The sequence below is a fragment of the Cervus canadensis genome, chromosome 1 (assembly GCF_019320065.1).
Source record: "Cervus canadensis isolate Bull #8, Minnesota chromosome 1, ASM1932006v1, whole genome shotgun sequence".
Classification (NCBI taxonomy): Eukaryota; Metazoa; Chordata; class Mammalia; order Artiodactyla; family Cervidae; genus Cervus; species Cervus canadensis.
Window position 1 is genome coordinate 27,110,971 of NC_057386.1, and position 20,292 is coordinate 27,131,262.

Here is a 20,292-nt window from a genome sequence, read left to right on the forward strand (position 1 = left end):
ACTTTGGGGCAGTTCTAAAAACACATTCCATTAGTGTGTGTGCTGTACCAGTTTTATCTCTGAGGGGTGAAACAGTAAATGAAGCCTCTGTTGTTTTCCTTTGAAACTCATAGGAGTTTTCAGAGAGAAATGTTATTCTACCTTTGAGGAAGAACTTGGTTGGTTTACCAAAGAGGCCATGTTGCTTTGTCTGAAAGTCATGTGGGAAGCATGTGGGATTTTCTGCCACTATTTCAGGAGCTTCATAAAAAGCTATGAAGTGTTCTAACCCTTGGTAGCAAATGCATCAGGGGGCCAATTAATCCCAGTTGTTCAGTATTCACTACTGTGTTTCCTGCCTGCATATCCCTGTTCACCTGGCTGGCTGGCCACATAAAGGACACACCATAAAGGACGTGCACCTCTTCAGCTTACACTTCAGTCCTGTTCGATACGACCCTTCCAATCAACTATACAACAACCAAAAAGCTGATTAAAAATAGGAAAAAAAATAGTGACCCTTCTAACTGTCGAGTCATATTTATACTGTCAACATGACCTTTATATTTCCTTGAACCACTCTCTCTGGGCTTCCCTGGTAGCTCAAATGATAAAGAATCTTCCTGCAGTGAGGGAGACCTGGGTTCAATACCTGAGTTGGGAAGATCTCCTGGAGGAGGGCATGACAACCCACTATTCTTGCCTGGAGAATCCCATGGACAGAGGAGCCTTGGTGGGCTACAGTCCATGGGGTTGCAGAGTCGGATTTGATTGAATGATTAACACTTCGCTCTGCTCTATCAATTTTTTAAACTGATGTAATGTTACGAAATAGGAAAAGATGAAAACTGTGAATTTTAACAAATATGAATACCAGCATACAAATATTATTAAAATATTTGGTGAAAATATAGTAACAGACTAACCAAGATGAACCACATCCCTTTAAAAAAATATATTTATTTACTTATTGGGGCTTCCCAGGTGACACTAGTGGTAAAGAATCTACCTGCCGATGCAGGAGACCCTGGAGATACGGGTTAATAAAAAAAAAATTATTATTTTGGACTGTGCTAGGTCTTCGTTGCTGTGTGGGCTTTCTCTAGTTTCAGTGCAATGGCTTCTATTGTGGATCATGGGCTCTAGGGTGTGTGGGCTTCAGTAGTTTCAGCTACTAGACTCTACAGCACAGGTTTAATAGTCGTGGTGCTCAGGCTTAGTTGCTCCAAGGCATGTGAGATCTTCCTGGACCAGGGATTGAACCTGTGTCTCCTGCATAGGGGGCTGGATTCTCTACCACTGAGCCACCAGGAAGCCTGAACCACATCCCTGTAACTGAAGGTTGGATGCAGAAAAATAACCAAAGTGTAAATTTCAAACTTAATGGTTATATGAAGAGTGTAACAGGATTTCAGTGAAAAGAATAATCTTGCATTTCAAGATAATATTAATAGAATACTTGGGCTTCCCTCATAGCCCAGTTGGTAAAGAATCTGCCTGCAATGCAGGAGACCCGACTCTGATTCCTGGGTCGGGAAGATCCCCTGGAGAAGGAAATGGCAACCCAGTTCAGTATTCTTGCCTGGAGAATCCCATGACAGAAGAGTCTAGCAGTCCATGGAATCACAAGAGTTGGACATGACTTAGCGACTAACCCACCACCACCATTAATAAAATACATTTGAGTAAAATTGTTGCACTTTTTTCTTTTGAAGTTGAAATTCCCAAAGTAGCTTTGGATATATGCCTCCCATTTTTCTTTCATGTATTCAGCAAACACTTACTCAGTGCCCTGTGCTGGGCTGTCAGCAAGGGGCAGAAGGACGAGGACAGGGCTCCTGCCCTCACGGAGCTGGTGTTTGATTTTCTTCTGCATCATATCCAGTCTGTACTCTGATGCTTATTTTTCTATTTCTCCTTTTTCTTACCTCTTATGTTTCAGATCCATAAACTATTTTAAGTCTACGTTCTCATTTCAAAGTACTTTGTTCTCCAATCTAAACAGATAGTAATGGTTGTGGTATTAGTCCTTGTGTATACAGGCTTAGAAATTCCATTTTTAAAGCACATTCTTATAAAAACTCATAGAAGTGCAGAGAGTAAAATGTGAAAGGTCTCCCTTTATTCTTTTAATTAAAAATAGATATACTTATTTGACTGTGCCACATCTTAGTTGTGGCATGCGGGATCTTTGGTTGCATCATGCAGACTCTTAGCTGTGGCAGGTGGGCTCTAATTCCCCGACCAGGGATGGAACGAACCTGGGTCCCCTGCATTGGGAGCATGCAGTCTTAGCCACTGGACCACCAGGGAAGTCCCGAAAGTCCCCTTTTACAATCTCCTCTCCAGCTTCTTCCCAAGATCCATGCATACAAGTGTGTGAAAGTCCTATTTCCCACATTTTTGCTGACACTGTTATCCCTTTAAAAAATATTAGCCCATATGATGGCTTTAAAAGTATCCTACTGCTCAGTCCATGCCTGCTGGGCACTGAGTAGTTGAAGCATCTTGTGTGTTTGTTTCTTCTTGAGTTAATTTTGGTAATCTATGTTTTCCTAGAAAATTATCTGTTTCGCCCAGTTTACAAATCCATATATATAATTATATCCTCTTTCTTGTTTCTAATTTAGATGCCTTCTTTTTTTCTTCTTTGATTAAATTTGTGTGAAGTTCTATCTTGTTAGTCCTTTTAAAACACCAGCTTTTACTTTTATTAGTCTTCGGGACTAATAAATGTTAAAAATGTTTTTGGTTTCATTAATTGCTGCTTTTTCTTTATACATTTCTTCTTTGTACCTTCTTTTTTTATAATTTATTTATTTTTGGTTGCAGTGGGTCTTCATTGCTGCATGGGGGCTCTCTCTGATTGCAGCAAGTGGTCTTCTCATTGCAGTGGCTTCTCTTGTTGAAAAGCACAGACTCTAGGCACATAGGCTTCAGTAGTTGTGGCACGTGGGCTTGTTAGTTGCCCTGTGGCATATGGGATCTTCCCGGACCAGGGATTGAACCCGTGTGCCCTGTGTTGGCAGGTGGATTCTTAACAGCTGGACCACCAGGGAAGTCCTCTTCCTTGCATCTTATGTACCTTTCCAGGAGCAAAGGTTCAAAAGTTGTTGCTGAGGGTTGGGAGAGGGGCATCAGCCCTGATCCCTGCCCCTATCTCCCATCACCAATACAGAAAGTTCAGAATCAGGAAGAAACAAGTCAGTCATCAGGTGGAGATCATGTAGGCTTTGATAGTAGTAAGGCTGGCTTGAATAATGCTCGACCTGCGATTAGTCAGGCTAACGACCTTTCTTTCCCCTTTGAGTTAACAAGAAATTCTTAGAATAAATGCTTTTCGGGAGGTTCAACATGAAAATAATTAGAGCTGAATAAATCAATTACTCAGTAGCAATGAGGGCTTTCCTGGTAAGGTGGTTCAGGTGATAAAGAATCTGATGGTGAGGTGAGGTAGTTCAGATGGTAAAGAAATGCAGGAGACCTGGGTTTGATTCCTGGATCGGGAAGATCCCCTGGAGACAGAAGTGGCAACCCACTCCTGTATTCTTGCCTGGAGAATTCCATGGACAGAAGAGCCTAGTGGGCTACAGTCCATGGGGTTGCAGAGTCAGACATGACTGAATGACTAACACTTTCACTTCTTTCAGGGGCAATGAGGGCCATGTTCCCTCGGGGGAGCTCAGTCTTCATAGTTCCATCCAGAGACCCAGATTGGAGACAGAAAGATGGTGATGTGCAGATCCCAGTTGGTGGCTGACTGAGCAGGGAGCTGATGGGGAGCCTGGTGGAACGAGGTGGTCTTGGGATTCAGACTGGGTGGGGAGGCCTTTGGGAACCCGAGGCTGGGAAGGGTGCAGGGGTTTCAGCTTAACCAGCAAACCAGGCTGGGAGGGAGGAGGTGAAGGGCCGCTGGACGTCAGAGAGGGCCTTTCGGTGTCAGAATCCCTATGGTAGGAAAGTCAGGTGAATGGGCGCATCCCCAAGGATCCTGGGACCTGTGGGGGCCTGGGGCTGAGTCATCCTGCAGGCTCTGGGGCTCTTGTTCTACCCACTTAGCTCAACATCTGCTTTGAAGCCGAAAGAATCGCTGCTTTCCTATTCCTGGCTAATTAAACAGTTGAAACATATGCACTGCCTCCCTCAGCATCCTCACACAGCCAGGAGGGAGGTGCTGTGTGGGTGGCAGGTGTGTGGCCCCAGCAGCAAGGGGTGGTCGGGGTGGGGTGGGAGGAGAGTGGGGAGGGGCCAGCCCTGGAGCCACACTCGCCTCATGGCGACCTGACCTGTCAAGGCTCCTTTGGGCCTGTGAGTTCATCTGGCACCCCAGGGGTGTTTTTATGACAGTATATCAAGGCATAAACTGTAAGCCAACAGCCTATGTTCCTAGCCACGTGTTCGCAGGAGTTTGGTCTTCCTGTTTCCTCAGGGAGGGTGCAGTAACCCCTGTCCAGAGCTCATACAAAGGGCAACCTCACTAACCATCTCTCTCCCTGTGCGGTGTGTCTCCCTCTGTAATTACTTCTCTCTATGTAATTTCCTACAGTGAAATTTGATGCTTTAGAACTAAATTAAAAAGTCATCTAAAGAGATGGTTAGGTTAACATAAAAGTCAAGTTTAAGGAGGAATGATTTTTTATAGTCCGGTCACACAGATATTTACAAAGAAGAGCAGTGTATTGGGCTGGACAAAATGTTCATTCGGGTTTTTCCAAAAGATCTTAGGAAAATCCCAAATGAATATTTTGGCCAACCTAGTACTATCTTACATGCCGATGTCAGGTTTCAGAGTCTCTGTATGCAGGTAGGGCTTCCCGGGTGGCTCAGGGGTAAAGATTCTGCCTGCCAAAGCAGGAGACACGGGTTCGATCCCTGGGTCAGGAAGATCCCCCGGAGGAGGAACTGGCAATCTACTCTAGTATTCTTGCCTGGGAAATGCCATGGACAGAAGAGCCTGTCAGGCTGCAGTCCACGAGGTCACAGAAGAATCGGACAGGACTGAGCGACTAAACCACCACCATTAGCACATCACGTAAACAGTTTCTGTTTATACTCATTTTCCAGTAATAAGCACAGGGTCTGTCTGGCTGCATGAAAGGTAGAGACTGTGAAGAGTTTTCAGCTGTTTTTGCCCCTGGGAGGGTGTCCTTTCATGTATTTCGTCACACGTCCTTGAGGGCATGTCTCCACTATAATGCAAGGGTCCTAAGGACTCTTACTCTGACAGTCTTTGCAAAGATTCATCAAATATCTCTTTGAAACCCATTCAGAGTCATTTTCATCTTTTGGCTTTGTCCTAGGTATTTTTAGGGTTGATAGATTTATTTTTTCCAAAAGCAAACAGAACATTTTAAGGCTTTGATTTTTGGCTAAGGCTTAGTAAATTCTGTTCCGTGGAGAGTGGGCAGGTTTCCTGCTGAGGCGCTTATAAACTTGGCTGGCACAGAGATTTCCTGTCAGCGCTAGCTTGGGGTCATGGACCCAGCCCAGGAAGTAGACCACCCTTGTCCTGTGCAGCTTCTGTGCCAGTGGACGCCTGGACACACTGTCATGGTCCATCACCTCCCTTTCTTCTGAGATTCCCTGTCCCCACAGAGGACATCTTGTCCAGGGTTTACTTGTTTCTACACTTAAGAAAGCCTGCCTGGGATCACGTTGCACTTAGTCTCTGCAGAATATGCTATCAAGTCCTAGAGTCTGCTGCTCTTAGAATGTCTAATGGTTATTGTGCTTAAATTGTATTATTAAAATGATAAAACAATCCATGTTCATCTCAGCTAGTGTCAAAAAAAATCTTAAGAACATAAAGACAATTAGAACCTTCCATCATTTCAGCACCTAGACGTAACATCCTCTTTTTTGTCATTTCTTTTCTAAACTTTTATTTTACCATGGTAAGAACACTTAACTTGAGATCTACTCTGTCTTGTTTTTAAAAGAAAATTTATTTGGCTGTCCCAGGTCTTGGTTGCAGCATATGGGATCTAGTTCCCTGACCAGGGATTGAACCCAGGCCCCCTGCTTTGGGAGCATGGAGTCTTAGCCACTGGACCACCAGGGAAGTCCCAAGACCTACTCTCTTAAATGTTTAAGTGTACAATAAATGATTGGTGATTAGAGGTACAACACTGTATAGCAAATCTCTAGAGCTTACTCATCTTGCTTGACTGAAACTTTATGCCAGTTGATTAATTAATTAAACTTTATGCCCCATTTCACCCTCCCCCAGCCCCTAGCAACCACCGTTCAACTCTTTGATTCTGTGAATTTGACTATTTTAGAGTTCCTCAGATATGTGGAGTCAGGAAGTGTTTGTTCTTACGTGACTGGTTTATTTCACTCAGCATAATGTCCTCAGGTTCATTCATGTTGTCACAGTCTGTGGACTCTTCTCACTTTTTTTAAGGCTGAATCACATTCCATTGTATATACATACCATCTTTATCCATTTGTCTGCTGACGGATACTTCGGGTGATTCCACATCCTGGATATTGTCAATAGCACTGCCATGAACAAGGGAGTGTTATTGTCTCTTAGAGATCTTGATTTCAGTTCCTTTGGGTAAATACCCAGAAGTGGGATCATATGATATTTCTACAGTTGATCCTTGAACAGCTGGGCTTGTACTGCATGGGTCCACTTACACACAGATTTTTAAAAATAAATATATAGTTGACCCTTTGTAGCCCTAGTTTTGCATCTTCAGTTCAGTGCTGATGCAAACTTAATACATGACCATATATTCCACTGTATTGCCATCTTTGTTCCACATCATCAAATATTTTACAGTATCACTTGTGAAATTTGTATAAATCACATCATAAAATTCACTATTTTGAAGTGTACAATATAGTAATTTTCATGTGTATTGACAAAGTTGTGCAACAGTCACCACTGTCAAATTCCGGAACATTTTCATCACCCCAAAAGGGAGTCCTGGAGTGATTATCAGTAACTCCCCTTTCTAACTCCTCCCTTCATCCCATGGCAACCACTAATCTACTTTCTGTATTTATGGATTTGCTATTCTGGAAATTTCATATGAATGTATTCATACAATTGTGATCTTTTTGATGTGGCTTCTTTCACTCAACATAATGTTTTCAAGGTTCATCTATGTTGTATCATGTCCCACTACTTTGCCCTTTTTTTTAAACTTCATTCCTTTTTACTGATGAATAATATTCCATTGTATGGATCTCACATTATATTTATCCATGCATCATTGATGAGGATTTTTCTCCTACTTTTTGGCTATTGTGAATAGTACTGCTGTGAGCATTCGTGTACAGATTTTTTTTTGTTTGTTTTTTTGTTTTTTTTTTTTTTCGTGTACAGATTTTTATTTAAGCTCCTGTTTTCAGTTCTTTGGGGGTACATACCTAGGAGTGGAATTACTGGATCACAGTGGTGACTGTCTTTATCTTTGGGGAAATGCCAAATTTTTTTCACAGATGCCATGGCATTTTATTGGAGAAGGAAATGGCAACACACTCCAGTATTCTTGCCTGGAGAATTCCATGGACAGAAGAGCCTGGCAGGCTACAGTCTATGGCGTCGCAAAGAGTCGACATGACTGAGCAACTAAACAAACAACAGTGCCATTTTACATCCTCACAGACAATGTCTAGAGGTTCAGTTTCTCCACATCTTTGCTGAAACTTACTATTTCTTTTCCAGCTGTAGTCATTCTAGTAGATGTGAGGTGCTATCTCATTGTAGCTTTGATTCTCGTACCGCTAGCTTTTGAACTGTGGTGTAGAAGACTCTTGAGAGTCCCTTGGACTGCAAGGAGATCAAACCAGTCCCTCCTAAAGGAGATCAGTCCTGGGTGTTCATTGGAAGGACTGATGTTGAAGCTGAAACTCCAATACTTTGGCCACCTGATTCGAAGAACTGACTCATTGGAAAAGACCCTGATACTGGGAAAGATTGAGGGCAGGAGGAGAAGGGGACGGCAGAGAATGAGATGGTTGGATGGCATCACCAACTTGATGGACATGGGTTTGGGTGGACTCCGAGAGTTGGTGATAGACAGGGAAGCCTGGCATGCTGTGGTTCATGGGGTCGCAAAGAGTCAGACACGACTGAGCAACTGAACTGAACTGAATGCGTAATAATTGCAAATATCTTTCCATGTGCTTATTGGCCGTTTGTATGTTTCATTATTTTCCTTGAAGAATTCTGTTTGGCTCCTTTGCCCATTTTTCAATTGGGTTACTTGTCCTTTATATTCTGGATAACAGACCCTTATTAGATATGTGATTTGTAAATATTTTCTCCCATCATGTGGATTATCTCTTCACTTTCTTTTTTTAAAAATTTTATTTATTTATTTTTAGCTATGCTAAGTCTTTGTTGCCACGCAGGCTTTTTCTCTAGCTGTGGTGTGTGGGGGCTACTCTCCAGTGGCAGCGTGTGGACTTCTCATTTTGATGGTTCCTCTTGTGGAGTACAGGCTCTAGGGCACATGGGCTTCAGTAGTTGGGACCCTAGGGCACAGTAGTTATAGTTCCCAGGCACTAGAGCACAGGCTCAGCAGTTGTGACACATGGACTTAATTGCTTTGTGGCATGTGGGATCTTCCTGGATCAAGGATCAAACCCGAGTCTTCTGCATTGACAGGTGGATTTTTTTTTTAAAAACCACTGAGCCACCAGGGAAGCCCTCACTTCTTGATAGTGTCCTTTGAAGCACAAACATTTCTGATTTTTACAAAGTCCAATGTATCTAGTTTTTCTTTGGTTGCTTGTGTCTCGGGTGTGATATCTAAGAAAACGTGGCCTAGTCCGAGGTCACAAAGTTTTATACTTATATTTTCTTCTAAGAATTTTCTATTTTTTAGCTCTTACATTTTGAGGTATTTTTTGCATGTGGTGGGAGGAAGGAGTCTAACTTCATACTTCTGCATGTGGATGTCCAGTTGTCCCAGCACCGCTTGTTGAAAGACTATCTTTCCCTGTCAAATGGTTTTGGTGTCCTTGTCCAAAATCAACTGCCCATAAACGTAGGAGTTCAGTTTTGAACTCTGAGCTCTGTTCTATTTATCTGCATATGTCTAGCCCTATGCCAAATATCACATGGTCTAGATTGCTGTAGCTTTGTAGTTAAGTTTTGAAATTGGGAAGTGTGAGTCCTACCTTGTTCCTCTTTTTCAAAATTGTTTTGACTATTCTGGGTCCCTTGCATTTCCATATGAGTTGTAGAATTAAGAGTCACTGCCAAGAGCCACAGACTTTGGCAGGGGAGGGGCCCTGAGGCCTTGCTGACAGAGGTCCGTATAGTCAAAGTTATGGTTTTCCCAATAGTCACGTACATATGTGAGAGTTGGTCTGTAAAGAAGACTGGACGCCGAAGAATTGATGTTTTCGAACTGTGGTACTGGAGAAGATGCTTGAGGGTCCCTTGGACTGCAGGGAGATCAAACCAGTCAATCCTAAAATCAGCCCTGAATATTCATTGGAAGAACTGATGCTGAAGCTGCAATCCTTTGGCCACCTGATGTGAAGAGCTGACTTATTGGAAAAGACCCTGATGCTGGGAAAGATCGAGGACTGGAGGAGAAGGGGGCAGCAGAGAATGAGATGGTTGGATGGCATCACTAATTCAATGAGCATAAGTTTGAGCAAACTCTGGGAGATGGTAAAGGACAGGGAAGCCTGGTGTGCTGCAGTCCATGGGGTCGCAAAGAGTCGGACTCAATTTAGCTACTGAACAACAACACCTCTGCAGAGCAGACTGGCTTTTCCCCCCCTTTTTCTTCTGTTTGATATCTCAGGGAGCAATCAGCGAGAAAGCAGTCAGCCTACGTCTTTAAATCCTATGTTTTAGAGACATTCAAAGGAAGCGTTCAGGCACCAGTAGGGTAGAAGTGATTTTGCAGTTTATGGGAGGGGGTAGAGGGGAGGGAGAGGCGGGGGAGAGGCCCTGGAGAGCAGAGCCCGCCTGCTTCCTGAGCAAAGTGTTGCTCCAGTGTTCGGCGCCCGGCCCCTCGAGTGTGGTTTTCCTCCCACCAGCACCAAACCCTAAAATAGTACCACTGGCTTGCTGATCGAGGTCAGCCGCTCCCAAGAAGCAGAAGGTTTTGGAGTAAGTACCTAGCTGGTTATTATTTAAAGTGGGGGCAGAAACTCTCAGAACAACAGCGCTATCTGGGGAAAGAGGTTCTTCTGCTGTGGGCGTAACATCTCAAGTCTCCAGTGACTCCTGACGGTATTAACATATCCTCATGGGCTGGGCAAGTGTGTGCTACGTGCTTGTTTGGGGGGCTGATGATGGATTTCAAACATCTTCTGACAGCCTGAAAACATTGTCTTTTCTCACTGCCTGTAACTTTTCTTGTCTTGCCAAGTAAGGATAATTAATACTGCTGCTGCTGTTGTTTAGTTGCTCAGTCGTGTCCTACTCTTTGCGACCCCGTGGACTGTAGCCCACCAGGCTCCTCTGTCCACGGGATTTCCCAGGCATGAATACTGGAGTGGGTTGCCATTTCCTTCTCCAGGGGATCTAACTTTAGGTTCAAGTCTAAAGATCTTTGGAAACGCAGTTCTCCCCCTGGGTACTAGTTACTGGCAGTGTGAAGATGTGTTCACAGCCGTGGTGCAGAGCCTGCTTGTGTGGGTGTTGTTGCCAGGCATGGGAAATCTGAAGTCCTATGCGGGGGGGACCGCCCACTGGACCGGTTCTAAGGCTTCTCCCCTGGAATCCAGCTCTGGGGAGCGCCCCCTCCCTTCCTTGCATAGGGCCGGATAACATCCCTATGCACAGTATCTGGGCCAAACGCTGTGCTTGCGAGGCCTAGATGGCAGTCTCAAAGATATGACAGAGATAGAGGCTTTTCTAGGAAGTTACTTGTTACGTGGTTTCTGTTTAGATGTCTTTTGCCCCCACCCTCTGGGCAAGGGGCTCAACTTACTCTGCAGCGTCTCCACCACTCTGGTGGCTGGAAATTCAGTTCTGGGGGATTCCCCCTTTTCTTCCACTGAGTCTAATCTCTTATTAGAATCAGACCGTTAGCTCAGTTTCGCAGGACGTTCATCCTTTAAGTTGACTCAGAAATGGGCTTGCCCTTCTCGTTAGGACACAGAGATAGGCACACATGTGCTCCTCTGACCCGGTTCTGTCCCTCCAGCTCAGCCCCACAGACTACGTCTTCTGTGGCTGTGCTCAGAGCGGCCGTTTCACTTCCCTACATCTCTCCTCTCTCCTCTGCCACATGAGTTTCTGTGTGTCCACGTCGTCTCAATAGGAGACACCCACGAAAAGTCTTGCCAAACAGGCAGGACTGCACCTTCACTGGGGAAAACCGGTGCATGGGAAGTGTCTTTCCCCCTGGATTCAGTTTTCTTTTTCAAACACGTAGATGTTTTTTAAAATGATGAACATGAGACTTTGGCATGCCAACTGCGTGGCAAATGAAGCAGTCCAATTCTCCTAGAGGATTGTTTCCTTTGATTCCCATGAGGCGCCCGCATGTATGACTCTCTTTTTCAAGGTGGAGAAACCGAGGCACTGAAAGGTGACCAGGAGTTGCCAGCGGAGGCTCTGGGGAGAACGTTGTGGCCAGAGAGGTGGTGAGCGCTCAGGCCTGGAGCTGTGGTGGTGCTTGTGGGGAGCCGTGCATAGTCCAGCCAGGAGCAGGTCTGAGTGGAGTGTGAGAGAGAACCCAGAGAGGCATGTGGCACTTTGTCTTCACCCTGGAATGGGTGGAGGTGGGTGGTCTGTAATCAGAGGGATCTAAATGGGGGTTCGAGGTGGGGCATGATTGGTTCTGTGTCTGAAAAGCCTGTTGGCAGAGGCGGCTGTGGCCCTGAACTCTGGGCAGGAAGACCAGCAGCAGTTCTGCCCCTGGCAATGTTGCCAGGCTTTGGGAGTAATGAGTGGGAGGAGGATCCAGGAGAGATTTCCAAATCAGAAGACAGAACATGGTGACAGGCTAACCACGCAGGTTGGAGGACAGTGGCAGGATTTCCATTAGGGTCCTGGGTTCCGAGTCTCGGCCTCGTGTTGAACGCATGTAACTCGATGACTTTTGATAACTGCACACACCCACAGAACCACCACTGCCATTGAGATACTAAGCATCTCCTTCACCCCAAAATTTTCCTCAGTGTCCCTCTAATCCCATTCCCAGCCCACCAGCCCCAACCCCACCACCATCCCCAGGCAAACACTGATCAGCTTCCTGTCACTCTGTTTTGCTTCTTCTAGAACTTCATATCAATGGAACCATACACTCATAGTATTTTGTGTCTGATTCATTGATACTGTTCTGTGTGTCAGTACTTTATTTCTTTGTATTGCCAGGCATGGATGTATCACAGTTTGATGATCCAGTCACATTTCTGTCATATGTATGTGTGGGTTCTGTACAGATTCTCAGAGCTGCCCTTTTTTAAAAGATCATTACCTGTCAATGAGTCTTCAGCTTTCTGGCTGTTTAGGCAGCTAGGTCTCAAGCTTGGTTGCTCAGAGACACCCTGGGAGTTTTATAAAAATATTGGAAGCAAGGGACTTCCCTGGAAGTCCAATGGTTAGGACTCCGAGCTTTTCACTGCCAAGGACCTGGGTTCAATCTCTGTCTGGGAACTAAGATCCCACAAGTTGCACAGTGTGGCTCCCTGCAAAAAAATAAAATAAAATAAAAAATATATATATGAAGCAAGACTTACCCTTGATGGGACTGAGTCGGGGTCGCAGGGAGTGAACCCCAGGCCTGCATGTTTTTAATCAGTCTGGCAGGTGGTTTTGATCAGCTAGGTTGGGGAACCATAAGTGGCTACTTCCTAGTAGGTGTGAAGTTTTAACCCCCATAGTCCTGTTTGCTTATCACCAAGAAACCATCTTTCTGAACTCCTAGGTGATATTCTATTTCCCCAGTGCTGACCACACCCACTTCACTGGCCATGGGTCACTGTGCCTGCTCGTTTCATCATTAATTCATCAAACAGAAGAATTCTGAGCTCTTACCACATGTAACGCATCCCTTGAGATGCTGTGTCTATATGTAAAACCAGATTTTCTGCTTTCAATCCCTTTGGGAGACTTGGCCTTCCCATACCCAGTCATACAAGAGAAGGCCGTACCTGTGGTGCGAAAGGGGTGAGGGTCGGAAAGGCAGCTGAGGAGGAAGAAACAAGGAAAAAAGTGGGAGCTGGACATCCTGGCAGCTGGGGCCGGGGCGGCCCAGTCTGAGGCGGGCAAGGAAGTGAGGTTGGGGGTGGGCCTGGGTCAGAGCAAGGAGCCCACGTGAATTCGCCCAGCGTGTGCTCAGTGTGATCCCACCACGACCACCCCCAAGTCTCTGGTTCATCTTTATGCTCAGCCTCTCTGACTTGTCTTCCAACCACCACTGAGCTGTGAACTCAGTCCTGGTGCTGTCTACCTGCACAGAGTGTAAGGCATAGTCCCATAGGACTGGCTTTTTGCTGTTATGAACTGGTTTTTTTTTTTTTTTCATTTATTTTTATTAGTTGGAGGCTAATTACTTTACAATATTGTAGTGGTTTTTGCCATACATTGACATGAATCAGCCATGGATTTTGTTATGAACTGTTGATGAAAAAATTAATCAATAGTCAGAAGGAAATGGAATGTTTATTCAAGCTTCCTGAGGATTACAACATGGGAGATGGCCTCTCAGGTAGCTCTGAGGACTGTTCCCAAGAGGTAAGCAGGGGAGGCCAGTACATATGTGGTTTTGGTGAAGGGGGTACATGCAATGAGCACCCATCTTGGTAGGAGGTTGCTGCTGGTCATGAGGAGCAGACACCTCAGTTAATGCTTTTTTTTTTTTTAAGTGCTTTTCTAAGTATGGGAAGATGTAAGAATCCAGGTTCATAAAAATTTCTCCTGAAAATATCAAACTGTCTGAGGGCTGGTTCTGCCAGTTTTCCCAGAGCACAGAGTGCTTCATCCTGGTCTTCGCTCAGAACATTCTTCAGGGTGTCCTGTGGGTCATCATCAGCAGTGGCTGATGACTTGGTTCTTATGGAACTGGATGGTGGGCAACGTTCTTTATTTGACAAGCCTCTCCCTTTTGGTCTTAGTTTTGACCAAGGTTTGGGAGGCATTTAGTGACCAATTTGTCTTATGGCGGTAGGAATGCTTGTTCCCAAGTCAGGCAAGGATTTCATTGATGAGCCACTCAGTGTGCTGTTAGTGGACTAGGCCCTGCTAACAGTAGCCCAAAGCCTCTGGATCCCCGTCTTATAGTCTGTTATGTCCAGGAAACAATTTCCTCTTGTTGCTCCCTCCCACATCTAGAGTTACACTTGATCTTATAGGACTGTATATTTGGTCAATTGTTTCAGACCACCTAACCATCATTTATTTTATCTGAGTTTTAGTCACACATCATTTGGTGATGTAAGAAACAGTACTTTTGTAAAATAGGTAGAATATAAGTTAATATAGCTAGTGATACTAATATAAGGTCATAAGTAAGTATTTAAGCTAAGAACTTCCTCCAGGTGGGGCCTGTTATCTCCCTAGGTCATCTGACCAATCTTTCCTGCACCAGTCACTGTCTGGTGCAGGAAAGTACTGTAGTGGCCTTGTCCATGAAGTCCACCAAAGATGTCTGCACAAATAAGGTGAGTGGTGGTCATTGTGGCCCCAACAGGACTGAGAATGGAACGTTACCTTCGAGAGTTACATAACTGGTACCAGAAGGAGAGGGGCTTCCCAGGTGGCTCAGTAGTAAAGAACCTGCCTGCCAATACAGGAGACATGGGTTTGATCCCTGGGTTGGGAAGATCTCCTGGAGAAGGAAATGGCAACTCTCTTCAGTATTCCTGCCTGGGAAATGCCATGGACAGAGGAGCCTGGCGTGCTACAGTCCGTGAGGTCACAGATTTGGACATGGCTGAGCAACTAAATCCAAAACAATCACCAGAAGTAGATAAATTTTGTTTTGTTTTTTAATTTTTTTTAGTTGAAGCCCTAATGGCTCAGCAGGTAAAGAATCCACCTGCAATGCAGGAGACACAGGAGACACAAGTTCAATCCCTGGGTTGGGATGATCCCCTGGAGAAGGAAATGGCAGCCCACTCCTGTATTCTTGCCTGAACAATCCCATGGATGGAGGGGCCTGACAGGCTCTGGGTTGACAGTCCATGGGTTGCAGAGTCAGACATGACTGAGCAACTAAGCACATAGTTGATTTCTAATATTATATTAGTTTCAGGTATACAGCAAAGTGATTCAATTATACATACACATTCTTTTTCAGATTCTTCTCCCTATAGGTTATGACCAAATGTTGGGTATAGTTCCCTGTGCTACACGGTAGGTCCTTGTTGTAGGAGGAGAACAGCTGATTTTACGGTTGAGCAGGTGTTTCCACCTTGGGGGGGGTGCGGGGGTCTGGTTAGTGCAGATGCACACGCACACTAGTGGGGAGGGAGGAGGCCAAAAGCAGAGTAAATTATGTTTAAATTTTTTTTATCTTGCTTTAAAACATGAATTTTATTTCATCAGGACCAAGCCTATGAATTACTTCCCACTCAGACACCCTTTCATTTCTCTTGGGCAAATACTGAGGAGTGGGATTACTGGACTATATGATGAGTGCAGGTGTAATTTTATACTGTTAAAGACAAGGAGCCCCAACTGGAGTCACTGATGCTTAGCCCCCATCACCAAACCACGACTTCACTACAGTTTCGTCTTCTCCCCAGAACAGGTTCTTAAAACCAGTGAATCAGGAATTCCCTGATCAGCACTGGCTGAGGTCACTGGCCTGGCGGACCCCACCTCCCCTAAAGGAAAGTGACTTCACAATAACCACCCTGCTTTTCTGCTGAGCATGGCCTCCTGTTCCTGCCCATTCTCCCTGTGAAGGTCTTAGCCTCTGTTTACCTCCTTGGAGCTCCTTTCTCACTGCTAGATGGGCTTCTACCCCATTCATGAATCTTTGAGTAAAGCCAATGAGATCTTTAAAGTTTACACAATTACCTTTTGTGTTTATTTTTTTTTAATGATAAGAAATGACTAAATTGATTTGCAAAGCCGCTGCACATTTTGTATTTGCACCAGCAATGAATGGGAGTTCCAGTTGCTCCATATCTTTGTCAGCACTCGTTTTTGTTTTTCTAAATTTCAAGCCATTCTAATTAGACGTATAGTAATGTCTCCCTGTGGTTTCAATTTGCATGTACTTAATGACTCAGGATGAGATGGTTAAATGGCATCACGAACTCAATGGCAATGGATTTGAGCCAACTCTGGGAGATAGTGAAGGACAGGGAAGCCTGGCATGCTGCAGTCCATGGGGTCGCAAAGAGTTAGACTTGACTTAGTGACCAAGCAACAACAATGACTCTTACATTGAGCATCTTTCCAGGTGTTTATTTGCCATCCAATTATCTTCTTTGGTGAAGTGTTTGAATCTTTGATCATTTTTTATTGAGTTGTGTGTTCTGTCATTGTTGAGTCTTATGAGTTTCTTCATAAGTTCAGGAATCAGGTCCTTGATCAGTTTTGTGTTTTGTGGATGCCTCCCTTCCAGCCAGTTGCTTGGCTCTGCACTTTCTTGACAATGTCTTCTGAAGAGCGGAAGTCTTAAATTTTGATGAATTCCAATTTATCTATCATTTAATAAAATTTTTATGTACCAATCATACTTTTGGTGTTGATGGTAAGAAATCGTTGCCTAACTAAAGGTCACAAAGATTTTCTCCTGCATTCTTCTAGCAGTTTGCTGGTTTTACTGAAGTTTCTGTCTGTCTTTAGCCAACACTGATGACAGACAGGATAGTGGGCCCAGAGCTGTGGAGCCAGAGGAACAAGGCAGTCCTTTGCTTTAGGATGCTCTGGGTTGAAGAGCTGGGATGGGGCATGAGTCAGCAGGGAGTCAGCCTGGTTAGGGAGCTGTGGATGCTTCTTGTGGTGGGAAGACAGGATAGGACTGTAGGGGTCAGGTTGAGAGTAGGAATAGGGGTGGGAAGCCATTGTCCTGGGTGTAGAGTGGCCGTGGGGAGGCCTGGAGGCTAGTGACAGAGCAACTGCCTGTCTGTCCTTCAAGTCTGAGTGCAGGGCACCTGGCAGGCATGGGCGGGGCTCTGGGCGGGCCTCAACCCAGAACAAAAACCAGGTGGGGGCAGCTTGGTGAGGGCGGGTGACTGTCGCTTTGCACTGAAGCTTTGCACTGAACCGCACCAGTCAGACACATCTGTGTCACAAAGAACCTGTCCTCAGGGGGAGCCACAGTGCTGTAGCATCATTGTGCCTGGGTCCCACCCTGGGGACCGGTCACAAGCCCGCTACTGTCCTGCTGTTCCTTGTAGACCTGCTCCTGAGGTCCCTGCAAGGCCCCTCAACGACAGGGCCATCCCAGGAGCAGCCTGGACATGATCCCTCACGTGTGCGGCTATTGTGTGTGTGTTTAAAACGTGATCCGAGAGCGTCGTGTGCTGGAGAGAGATAGGGCCTGTTCCAGGCACTGAATAAATTAACCCCGCCAAGTACAGCAGTTGCTTTCATGAGCCAGCTGGTGCTCCAGGAAAAGAGCTGAAGCCTGTGGGTTAGCAAAGAACATTTCAGGAATGTGAAAACAAAAAAGAAATCAGCACATTCAGTGATTTCACTTAATCCGGTAACAATGAGAAAATCCAGAGCGATGGCCGACTCGGCAGCTGGGTGGAAGGCTGGACTCTGCCTGCTGTCCATAAGGGGTGTCCACCAGGCCCTGAGGCGGCCAGGGTGCTGGTGCAGCCCTGAGGCTGGCCCCGCACACTCTGTGCCTGTGGAAGTTCCAGGAAAGTTCTGTCTCCCCCTCATTTCCTCAAGTGGTCTAGGAGCCAACACAAATGCTGACAGGCTTGATGGCCGTGCGGTCCTCCCCTCTGTCCCTCCCCAACCCTGGGGTGGCTGCTGCTGTCACATCCATGCACTGGAGGCTTCATTGCCCACTGTCCTCAGACCCAGCTCCTGGGCCCACAGATGGGGGCCTGGCCTGCTGCTGGCCCTCCTCCATTACCACCAGGTCCCCCAAGACTTCTATCTGCCCCAAAGACAGCATGCAGTGAAACGGCCCTTTCAGTGTTTCTTCTTGGCTCAGTCCCTGCCTCCCCCCAGCCCAAAGAATCAGAGTTCTCCCAGGAAGATCTTCAGTGCCTTAGACAGACTGACAGACAAACTGCCAGGGGCCACCCTGCCAGCCTCCAGACACCTGGGCCACAGTGCCCAGCATGGCTGGGATCCAGCTGAGACCCTTCTTCTCTGACCCTTCAACCAGACCCAGGGCTGCCTTTTCAGAATACTGTCATCATTACAGAAAACCCACAGCCACTGCTGGGGTCCTTGGTGAGTCTATCAGGGACCACAGGCTTCTGAAGGTGCCCATCGGGGGAGAAGTCTGCCTGCTGAGCAAAAAACCAGAGTCCATCATGGTTTCTTCCCTCCACAAGGCCTTTATTTTGTTGAGCTCAAGATTTACTTTGGTTTTTAAACTGAGTGTTCCCAAACTCCTATGTTCATCGACTCAATGGACATGAATTTGAGTGAACTCCGAGAGATAGTAAAGGACTGGGAATCCTGGCGTGCTGCAGTCCATGGGGTCACAGAGTGGACATGACTTAGCAATTGAACAACAGCAACAACAAAGCTCCTAATTTAGGGCCTGGGGGCTAGCATATACACACTACTATATATAAAATAGATAGGGCTTCCCTGATGGCTCAGCGGTAAAGAATCCACCTGCAATGCAGGAGATGCAGGAGACTCGTGTTTGATCCCTGGGTCAGGGAGATCCCCTGGAGGAGGAAATGGCAACCCTCTCCAGTATTCTTGCCTGAAAAATCCCATGGACAGAGGAGCCTGGCGGGCTACAGCCCATGAGGTCACAAAAAGTCAGACATGACTAAGGATGCATGCATATGTAAAATAGAGAAACAACAAAGTCCTACTATAACACTATATTCAGTATCTTGTAATAACCTATAAGGGAAAAGAATCTGATAAAGAATATATATGTGTACATAACTAAACCACTTTCCTGTACACCTGAAACTAACAACCATTGTAAATCAACTAGACTTCCGTTTATAAAATCCTGAAACAGATTAGTTGTTCCCACTGCCACACACAAGCACAGACACACAGACATAAACACAGAGGGATACACACAGACACACTCACAGTCAGAAACTGGCCAGATAGCTTGGGGTTTGCCCGGTGAGTGCCCTGTCTCCTGGTGTTATAAAGGCACCTGCCTCTGACATCCGCAGACAGGAGGACCCGGTGGGGAGGAGCACATCCCTTTAGGGGAAGAGAAACTTAACTTGTTGTGATTAATATATCGGAGGGGACGGGGACACAGCCGAGGAGGCCTGGCTTGTGACATGGCGCAGCAGAGCCTGTGATGGGGCAATAGGGACCACGCCTGCGCTCCTGCCTGGAGTCAGAGTAGGGGGCGTGCTGGCATCTCCCACCACAGCTCGTGAATCATTGAGCCACCTTCTCAGCCAGAGGCCATGGGAAGTGAACCTCGTGGATTCTCGGGAGCCTGTGCAGCATGGAGCATGGGAGCCGCCTCTCCTGTGTCTGCAGACAGCTGCCTCCTCCTGACTTCTGTTTCCTGTTGGCCTGAGGCCTTGTGGCTGAAGTTTAGTGAGCCTAGGGGTGGGGTGGGGGTGGGCAGTGGGTGTGGGAGGGGCCCCACCTCTGCGCTTGTGGACGGATGGTCCCTGTTTGCATCTGCGCCCAGCAGTGCTGGGGGAGGGGACTTGTGCACCCCCCATCTCTGTAGGGCAAGTGCACTGAAGTGAGTGGGTGGAGGGCATGGGGTTTTGCTGAGGGGCTGGGGGTGGAGTGGCATGCCCTGTAGTGCTTGCATTGTTTCTGGAGGAAACAACAGAATGAGTCAGAAGTGGCTGCTGGTTTTCTTGGAAGCTGTGCCACTGACATCACAGGGTTTGTCCCTTGTCCCACCTGGCAGAGAGGGGGCCCCCAGAGGAGCAAAGAAACAGAAAAGTTTGCACAAAAGGTACTTAGACTTGATACTTTAAATTTTTGGGCCCCTAACCCTGTGGTTGCCATTGGCTACCACTTAACAAAGCATCGAAGTTCCTGTATTGTGATGTTTCAGTTAAGATGTCTGAAATCTTAAAGCATAAAATTGTAAAATATTGTTGACCATTACTGTGAAACTGGGATTATAGCACACATTTTTTTTTAAAGCCATCCTTTGGGAATAAAGTCAGGAATGGAGATGAATCAGTAGATGGTTTTAGAGATTTGGTGTTGAATGACTTCAAGAACTATTTCCCCGTATGTTACAAGTTAGATTAGTCTCATAAGGCTGATGCTGA

General features: G+C 46.0%; 1 protein-coding gene across 7 annotated transcripts in view; it reads left to right on the top strand.

Moving 5' to 3' along the window:
- Positions 1-20,292, top strand: part of SPECC1 (sperm antigen with calponin homology and coiled-coil domains 1) — a 210,789-nt gene that overhangs the window by 38,618 nt on the left and 151,879 nt on the right. The window contains exon 1 of one of the 7 annotated variants that reach the window (XM_043473071.1): positions 9,963-10,069. The exons of 5 other annotated variants lie outside the window; for them this stretch is intronic. The gene's annotated coding sequence lies outside the window, so the exon portion shown is untranslated. Of the gene's footprint in view, positions 1-9,962; positions 10,070-10,175; positions 10,193-20,292 lie in introns of those variants that run through there. One more of the 7 variants, XM_043473072.1, reaches the window with a different exon arrangement.